The following is a 9,786-nucleotide window of genomic DNA, read 5'->3' on the forward strand; positions in this document are numbered from 1 at the left end:
GGCCACCCCTGGTTTAGACCACAGTGCCACCCGTATCCCAAGGACTCAGCTATACAGCTGCAAATAAAAGTGTTGTAAAGTGTATTATACAAATGTGACACTAGATGGCGATGGTGAGCTATGGCAAATTCAATATATTTTAGAAAAGCATTTTCATGATTTTTCTTTTAAATGTGTGTCTAGATTTCACCTATGTTTTTGCTTCTGTGAAGAATTACTGCCTTATTGGCATCACCCTGCAAGAGGCTATAAAATGGTTACCATGATTAAGTGTTTGTGTTGCTATTTTCCTTTGGCTGCTGCTGGTGGCCAGTACTGCATTTCCAACTTCCAGGATTCCTAGTAGAAAATGACCCCAGGCTCTAACATGGCTAAATGCATCATTTTGTTTGCCAGATCTAGTGGTGTCCTGCATTGCTGCATTTTCTTACACATATTCCAAATGTCTGGGACATGGACATGATCAATTGCAAACAGAGTAGTGAGGGGTGCAGATTCTTTTGGCCCTGTGCGCCAGGTCATTTTCTTTTCTCCCCTCTCTTTGCATCTTGCAGGCCAACTTTGAGAGATGGGCATAGTCACCCATCTCTCAAATATCTGACAGAAGGATGAGGTCAGAACTGACAACTGTCACCTGTTCCTCATTTAAATATACAGTGGTACCTTGGTTCTCAAAACTTAATCCGTTCCGGGAGTCTGTTTGACTCCCGAAACCATTCAAAAACCAAGGTGTGGCTTCCGATTTTCTGCAGGAGCTTCCTGCACTCAAGCAGAAGCTACGTCGGACATTCAGCTTCTGAAAAACCTTTTCAAACTGGAACACTTATGGGTTTGCGGTGTTTGGGAGCTGATTTGTTCAGCAACTAAGCCGTTCGGGAACCAAGGTACCACTGTATATCGGAGATCTTCTCAGAGCAAAGTATGTAACTAAATTCTCAGATAATAGTGAGGAATCTTCAGATAATAATCATATTTTGGCCACTGGAGTGCTATCTGAAATCCAGGAGAACTGCGGGCAGTCAGTTTAGACAGTATTGGGCAAGGTGGACCAAGAGCTCAATAATAATAATAATAATAATAATTTATTATTTCTACCCCGCCCATCTGGCTGGGTTTCCCCAGCCACTCTGGGCGGCTTCCAACTGAATATTAAAAACAGTACAGCATCAAACATTAAAAACTTGCCTAAACAGGGCTGCTTCAGTTGTCTTCTAAAAGTAAAATAATTGCTTATTGCCTTGACATCTGCTGGGAGGGTGTTCCACAGGGTGGGGGCCACTACCAAGAAGGCCCTCTGTCTGGTTCCCTGTAACCTCACTTCTCGCAATGAGGGAACCGCCAGAAGGCCCTCGGTGCTGGATCTCAGTGTCTGGGCTGAATGATGGGGGTGGAGACGCTCCTCCAGGTATACAGGACCGAGGCCGTTTAGGGCTTTAAAGGTCAGTACCAACACTTTGAGTTGTGCTCAGAAACGTGCTGGGAGCCAGTGTAGATCTCTCAGGACTGCTGTTATGTGGTCCCCGGCGGCCACTCCCAGTCACTAGTATTGCTGCCGCATTCTGGATTAATTGCAGTTTCCGGGTCACCTTCAAAGGTAGCCCCACGTAGAGCGCATTGCAGTAGTCCAAGCGGGAGATAACCAGAGCATGCACCACTCTGGTGAGACAGTCCGCAGGCAGGTAGGGTCTCAGCCTGCATACCAGATGGAGCTGGTAGATAGCTGCCCTGGACACAGAATTAACCTGCGCCTCCATGGACAGCTGTGAGTCCAAAATGACTCCCAGGCTGTGCACCTGGTCCTTCAGGGGCACAGTTACCCCATTCAGGACCAGAGAGTCCTCCACACCTGCCCGCCTCCTGTCCTGTCTTGTCAGGATTCAACCTCAATCCGTTAGCCGCCATCCATGATGAGATGATGAGAACAACTCAATGTCCAACTCAGCTTCCTGTCTTCCCAAATGTGCTGCAAATGGCTGCTTGTATGTGAAAGCTGTGCCACTTCTTTTTAATAGGGACAAAAATAATAGAGAGTAGAGGAGAGGCAAAGGACCGCTGGATGGTTAAATCCAGTCAAAGGTGATTATGGGGTTTGGCACTCATCTTGCTTTTCAGGCCGAGGGAGCTGGAATTTGTTAGGTAGTAGGAAACAAGGGGTGGGGGAAGCATCATCTCAACTTTATTAGTAAAACGGTCACCATTGCATTACATAAGCAATCAAAAACCTGCAACAGCTATTATCCAAGTTCATACTAACAAATGAATTAAGGACAGACCAAGAGATCCTGATCCAGGATAGTCATTGTGCTCCTGTGCTGCAGATTTCAGAGGACTGCGACTTCCATCAGATTCAGCCAGCATGACCAAGGGTTAGGGAGATGGGAATGGCAGTCCAACATCTTCTGGGAATACCCCATCTCCGTCCCTCCCTCTGTGCATTTAGAGGCATGTGATGAGAACAACTCAATGTCCAAAAGAGAGAGATCTGGGCATTTAAGGTATAGGAAACCTTTGGCCCTCCAGATGTTGCTGAACTACAACTCCCACCCAGGGCCGTCTCAAGCAGGTCGGGCGCCCTGGCGCTGAGGCACGGAGAGCGCTCCAGCGCCCTTGCCCTCGCAGCGCGCAGCGCGGCTTCGCCACAAGCGCCCCCTGCCGGCCTGGCGCCCCGCGCCACCGGGACCTTACCTAGAGCCGGGCCTGCTCCCACCAGCCCTTGCAACAAGCATGGCTAATGGCCAGGGAGGATGGGAGCTGCAATTCAGCAACATCTGGGGTGGATCAATGTTCCCCACATCTGGTTTAGATGCCAAGTCTGTGAAAGGAAAATCCCTGTGGCCCCACACAAAAAAGATGGCTGTCCTTGATTTGACAGAGGAAAACGTTCCGTCTATCTGGCTTCTCCCACAGACAGTTTTCATAAAACGGTCAAATGCTGCCAAACTATAAAACAATGCAACGAAAACAGTAGAGCAACTTCTAAACTAAACAATCATCAAAAGGCTAAAAAAAGGCTTAAAGGCTAACCCCCCCACACACAACTGGTTGCCAACATGTCTTGGTTTGTGGCCCAAGCCTGTATCCCTCAATGTTAACAGAGGTGTGCACATCCCACAGAGTTTAGGTGGTCCTCCGCCTGTGGGTGTTCTCATGTTCACGAAGGCTTGACTCATCCTCAAAACTCTCGCCACAGTGTGGACATTGGTGTGGCCTCTCCTCTGCCTTCCCCATCCGAAACAGCTCCTGGGTGCCTTCTATTTTCACACAGGGAGAATATTTCTGTTCCAACGTACCCTGCTGAGTTCTCCGATGTTCGGCGAGGTTGGACAAGTAGGACCGTGCAAAGCTTATCTTGCAGGCCGGGCACCTGGAAGGCTTCGGCCCCACGTGGCCTCTCTCGTGCACCCTCAGGTTGGCTAAGTGAGAAAAGATCTTGCCACACTCCTCGCACTGGTAGGGCATCGCCGTGTGGACCCCTTGATGTGATATCAGGCTTGTGCTGCAGCTGAAAGGCTTCCGGCATTGTAAACACGAGCGAAGCATCCTTTCGGTGTGCTGTGTCGGAAATTCAGCGGCGCTTCTGCTGGGACTGCGGCTCCTTTCCTCTGATTGCAAACTCCGGTTCTGGGCTTCCATCACCTGCATTCTGATTCGAGCAGCAACAGAACATTCCTCCTTGCTCTCTTCCGGTTCCTCTGGTTTAAGGAAGATTCCACCCACATCAGGCACAGACTGATCTTCTCCCTGCGACTGTGGCTGCTGCTCTTCATCTCCCTCTGGCAGTCTTGGCCAATCTGGAGTGCCTAAATTCACTCCTACCACTTCATCTGCCAAAGTTTCTGGGGGCATTTCCACTGGTTCTTCCTCTGTCTCCGTCACTGGCACCTCAACTGTGGAAATAGGGTGGGTGGGGGGAACATTCAAATGAGAGAGAGACTTCTGGATAAGGCCAATTGCCTATCTAGTCAGCATCCTTGAAGGAGCTGGGGATGTTTAGCCTGGAAAAGAGGAGACAGAGGAGATATGGTAGCCTCCTTCAAATATCTCAAGGGCTGTCACATGGAAGAGGGAGCAAGCTTGTTTTCTGCCGCTCCAGCATGTAGGACTTGAACTCAGAGCTTCAAGTTACAAGAAAAGAGATTCCTACTAAACAAATGGGGGGTACTTTCTGACAGTAAGAGCTGTTGGACAGTGGAACGGTCTCCCTCGGGAGGTTGTGGACTCTCCTTCCTTGGAGGTTTTCCAGCAGAAGTTGGATGGCCATAGCTGAGATTATTGCATTGTGGGGGGTGGAAGGGAAACTGTAGTCCAACTCTACAGTTCTATGATTCTATGTATGTGGGAGGTGCAAGAGGAGTGACAGGTAACCAAAAAGAAAGTTGGCCCTCAAGCCACAAGTAATAATAATAATAATAATAATAATAATAATAATAATAATAATAATAATAATATATTATTTATACCCCGCCCATCTGGCTGGGTTTCCTCAGCCACTCTGGGTGGCTCCCAACCGAATATTAAAAACACAATACAGCTTTAACATTAAAATAATCCCTAATCCATGACCAACTCTGTGCTCTAGCAGTGTGGCACAGTGGTTAGAGTGTTGGTCTGAGACCTGGGAGACTGGGGTTCTAGGCCCTACTCTACCATGAAGCTAGCCAGGTGACCTTGGGCAAGTCACTGCTTCTCAGCCTAGCCTACCTAACAGAGGTGATGTGAGACAAAATGGGGAGATGGAGAACCATGTACACTGTCTCAAGTTCCTTGGAGAAGAGGTGAGACATACATGTAATAACATAAATAAAACTAAAATAAAATAAAATAAGTGGTCTCACCTACAGCTTCTTCTTCTGAGTCGTCTGATGCTGCTCCTTGCGAGGAAATTGAGGGAACGTGTTGATCCATGGTTATCTTCACAAAAGCAACACTGCAGTGTACAAAGTAGTAGTAGTAAATAAATAAATAAATAAATAAATAAATAAATAAATAAATTGTTATTTATACCCCACCCCATCAGGCTGGGCCTCCCCAGCCACTCTGGGCAGTTCCCAACAGAATATTAAAAACACAATAAAGCACCAAATATTAAATACTTCCCTAAACAGGACTGCCTTCCTTTCTATGTCTTCTTAAAGTCAAATAGTTTTTTATTTCCTTGACATCTGATGGGAGGACGTTCCACATGGTGGGTGCCACCACCGAGAATGCCCCCCTGCCTGGTTTAATGCAAGCTTAAATGCCACTGGTCTTGTTTAGGATATAAGAAGAGCCTAGACTCAACACTAGGAAGAACCTCCAATATGGTGGTGGCTGTTTTTTTAAATACTAGATAGCTTCTAAGTAGATGCACATTTCTGTGAGATCAAGCTGAATTGATTTAGTTCTGAATTAACTGCAGTGTAATGGTACACATCTGAGCTAAACCACCTGCCCTTGCTTACAGGCAGCTTCTCACCCCAAAGAGTGGTCAACACAGCAGAGAGACCAACAGAAGAATCAGACTTCACATGAGATGCAGACGACAACACTGACTCACTCACTACAGGATCTCTTCACGTCAGGGCTTCACTCACCTGCTCACTGTTCACTTTCCTATAGGCTACCACGTTCCAGCTCTATACCAATACCCCCTTGCCTTGTATGGAGAACAAGCAGTTCAGTTTCAATGAGCACAAGTATGACATCAAAAATGGCAATGCTCAGCTCAAAGAACCTTGCTATCGAAACGTAGGTGGCACCAGAGGAGTGGGGAGAGGGCAAATACAAACTCATCCTTCACTTGCTACCAACTCATTCCTGAACTCAATCTTTCTTGAACCCTAGAAACCCTAGAGACCATATAACAGACCTACATTGGCTCCCAGTACGTTTCCAAGCACAATTCAAAGTGTTGGTGTTGACCTTTAAAGCCCTAAACGGCCTTGGCCCAGTATACCTGAAGGAGCGTCTCCACCCCCATCATTCTGCCCGGACACTGAGGTCCAGCTCCGAGGGACTTCTGGCGGTTCCCTCACTGCGAGAAGCAAAGCTACAGGGAACCAGGCAGAGGGCCTTCTTGGTAGTGTCACCCGCCCTGTGGAACGCCCTCCCATCAGATGTCAAAGAGATAAATAACTACCTGACATTTAGAAGACATCTGAAGGCAGCCCTGTTCAGGGAAGTTTTTAATGTGTGACATTTTAATGCATTTTAAATTTGTGTTGGAAGCCATCCAGAGTGGCTGGGGAAACCCAGCCAGATGGGTGGGGTACAAATAATTATTATTATTATAGAAATATCCTTCTGTGCCACAACGTTTTCCCCGGCGCCACCACAGCACAGGGGAGTCTTCCTCCCATCCCTGCTAAATCCCCAGTCACTTCTCTTTCTCCTCTCTGCTTTTCTTCTCCCAAAGTATTGCATTAAAGTGAAGCTTACCCAATGAAAGGTCACAACTGAGCCCCAAAGCAACACAGGGCACAGAGCAAAATGCATACAAGCCAGGAGGGAAGTGAACAGTGGAAACAGGGAACCCCGATTACCTCTTCCAAGGCCTTAGCTACAAATGAAGCCCTTCAGGGAAGGTAGTCATGATAGGACTTCCCTCCTAAATCTCTCCCTCTCTCTCCCAGCTGTGCACTTGCTCCACTTAATTTGGCACAGGTGTTAATTTAATCCCTTAGCATTTGCAGGGGCTGCTAGATTAAGGCTGAAGTCTTAACCGGCTTACATGGGGGCAAGGCCCTATGGGACTTTCCTCTGAGGCAGGATTGCAGCCTCAGACTTGCGCCCTGTACACATTGCCATTTACTCCAGTGAGCTCTCACTGCTGGTGTTTGAAGCCGCATTAGCCACAATCTTTATGTATTCTTTACTTTCTTGGGAAATAGCATTGTTTGATTTGTTTCCTCTTAAACCAGCTTCTATCTGATTTGAAACTGAAGCTGAGGTGTGTACAGTTCTGAAAGCCATTGCACACAAACAGGGTTTTGGTAAAATGGAGGGTTTTTTGGCGTGTGTGTTGTTGTTGTTGCAGGAACAGGGGGAACAACGCAGGACCACGTTCACCCCATGCATTTTAAGGTACTATGATACAACTTTGATGGCACCCCCAAAGAATTATGGGAGCTAGAGTTTGTGAAGGGTGATGAGAGCTGTTAGGAGGACCCCCTATTCTCCTCACAGAACAACAGTTGTCAGAATGATGTAACGGAAATATATTATTATTATTATTATTATTATTATTATTATTATTATTATTATTATTATACCCCACCCATCTGGCCAGGCCTCCCCAGCCACTCTGGGCTTCTCCCAACAGAACATTAAGAACACAAACAATCAAACATTAAAAACTTCCCTAAACAGGGCTGCCTTCAGATGTCTCCTAAAAGTCAGATAGTTGTTTATTTCCTTGACATCTGATGAGAGGGCATTCCACAGGACAGGCACCACTACTGAGAAAGCCCTTTGCCTGCTTCCCTGTAACTTCACTTCTTGCAGTGAGGGAACCGCCAAAAGGCTCTCGGTGCTGGATCTCAGTGTCTGGGCTGAATGATGGGGGCGGAGATGCTTCTTCAGGTATACAGGGCCGAGGCCCTCTTGGTCTTCTTCCTCCTCTGCTTCAGCTTCTGCCTCCGATTCTGGGCTTCTCTCTGCACCTGACTCTCCCTGCTCACTAAACGCTGTTACCTCCTCAGCTTCTGACACCTTCTCCTCCCAGTCTTCTCCCTCAGACCACTCGTTGTTGTCCCACCACACATCCCCAGGCTCTGAGCCTTCTTCCCTTGGGGGTTCCCCAGCTGGTTCCTCCCCCCCACTCCTCTGCAACCAACCAGTTCATGACATGTGACCTCCATGGTATGCTCAGGTTGTACATGTGTGTCAGTAAAACCATATATCCTAAAGACACCAGTCTCTGCTGACCTTCATCACAAGGAAACTGAACCAGGGTTAGCACCTGGGATCCCTTGAATCTCACAGCGGGTGGTGCAGGGCTGGCCCAGCCATTAGGTAGCAGAAGCCCCTGATGCAGTGTCCCATGGGTACGCCATCTGCCCTACCTTCTCTGCTGCTGCTGGAGAAGGGGCACTGGCATTGGTGCTGATTTCCAGTGAAATCCTACCAAAATCATGTAAGATCATCCTGAGTTTATGAGATCAGTGCCATTGCTGCTGCCATTTCTCTGTCGATGGCGGCTGGACAGAACTTTCCATTTTTGCCTCAAGTGGCAAAATGGGATGTGCAACTCCTTGGGATGATGTGTAAACCCTATAATATTTTGATGGTTCTAGTTTAGCGCTCTTTCTGCTAAAGAGAAAAGGCATCTTCCCTTTCCACCTCAGTCATCCAAACAGAGGGGGAGGGTGCACTCAAGGATATTCTCCCTGCTTTTGCCCTGAGAAAGGGGCCAACAAGAGCAAAAAAATCCAATTCCAGAATGAGAGTCAGATCTAGAATAATCTGGAACCCGGGAGAGTTGCTGCCAGTCAGTGTAGCCAACACTGTAGCCAACACTCTGGTTCAGGGTAAGGCAGCTTCCCATGGAGCCAAGTTTAATGGTGAATTTTGGATATAATGGAGATGTAAAAGATTTGGATTATTATAAAAGATGCCGGGGGAAATGATGAACAATAGGACCCACAAAGGGGAGAAGTCCAGGGAATTCTCTGGAATCTTGTCTTTATGTTGTATGTTTGTGATTGTAAAATTTTAATTTGAAAACCAAGTAAATAAATTTATTTAAAAGAAGAGGAAAAGAGCTCCTTCTATTTGGGAGGAGCATATTTCTTACTACTTAAGGGGGGAAACAGAGAGTTGAAAACAGAAAAAGGCACACATTCAGCTTTATTAGTAACACAACTACCATCTACAGAGAGCCTATTATTAAGAAGAAGCCAAGAGATTCCGATCCAGGACAAACTTCACCCCGCCCCCAATCCAGTTGCTGATGACTCCAGAGTTGTACTCTGATGTCCAAAAGTGTATGGTTCACTGCAGTCATCAAAAGACTCTTCACTATTATCTCAGCATTTAGATCAGGTGCACAGAATGTTTGGTGCTCCGGAGAATTGCAGAACTACAACTCCCATCAGCCTCAACAAGCATTAGCCATGGCCAGGGGTGGTGGGAGTTGTAGTTCAGCAACTCTGAAGGGCTAGAGCAGGCATCCCCAAACTTCGGCCCTCCAGATGTTTTGGACTACAATTCCCATCATCCCTGACCACTGGTCCTGTTAGCTAGGGATCATGGGAGTTGTAGGCCAAAACATCTGGAGGGCCGCAGTTTGGGGATGCCTGGGATAGAGGTTCCCCACACTTGATTTAGATGTTTACTTTATGATGGGAACATCCTGGTGTCTCCCGAACTAAGCAATTAAAGCTATGAAACTGAAAGAGAACAGTAAGCTCCGGATCAAGCAGTCAGTAAAAGGCCTTCCCATGTTCTTCATGCAATCACCTTCCTAAGCTAAACAACAACAACAGATCTCCTTTGGTCGGTGTTGGATCCCTCATGGTCAACCACATTCTCAGAGTCTGACCACCTTCCATGTGGTTTATGTGGTTCTCCTCCTGTGGGTATTCTTATGATCATGAAACCTCGATTCAGCATCAAAACTCTCACCACAGGGTAGATATTGGAATGATCTCGCCATTGTATGGAATGCTCCATGCGGCTCAAGGCCTAGCTGGGGGCCCGCTATTCTTTCACACAACAAACATTTGCATTCTTGGGTTTCGTCGCGAGTTGTGTGGGGTTCCGTGAGGTTCCGTGACAGTAGAACCCTCTTTCCGCAGTCCATGGACC

The sequence above is a fragment of the Zootoca vivipara genome, chromosome 2 (genome assembly GCF_965207765.1).
Source record: "Zootoca vivipara chromosome 2, rZooViv2.hap1.1, whole genome shotgun sequence".
NCBI classification, from domain to species: domain Eukaryota; kingdom Metazoa; phylum Chordata; class Lepidosauria; order Squamata; family Lacertidae; genus Zootoca; species Zootoca vivipara.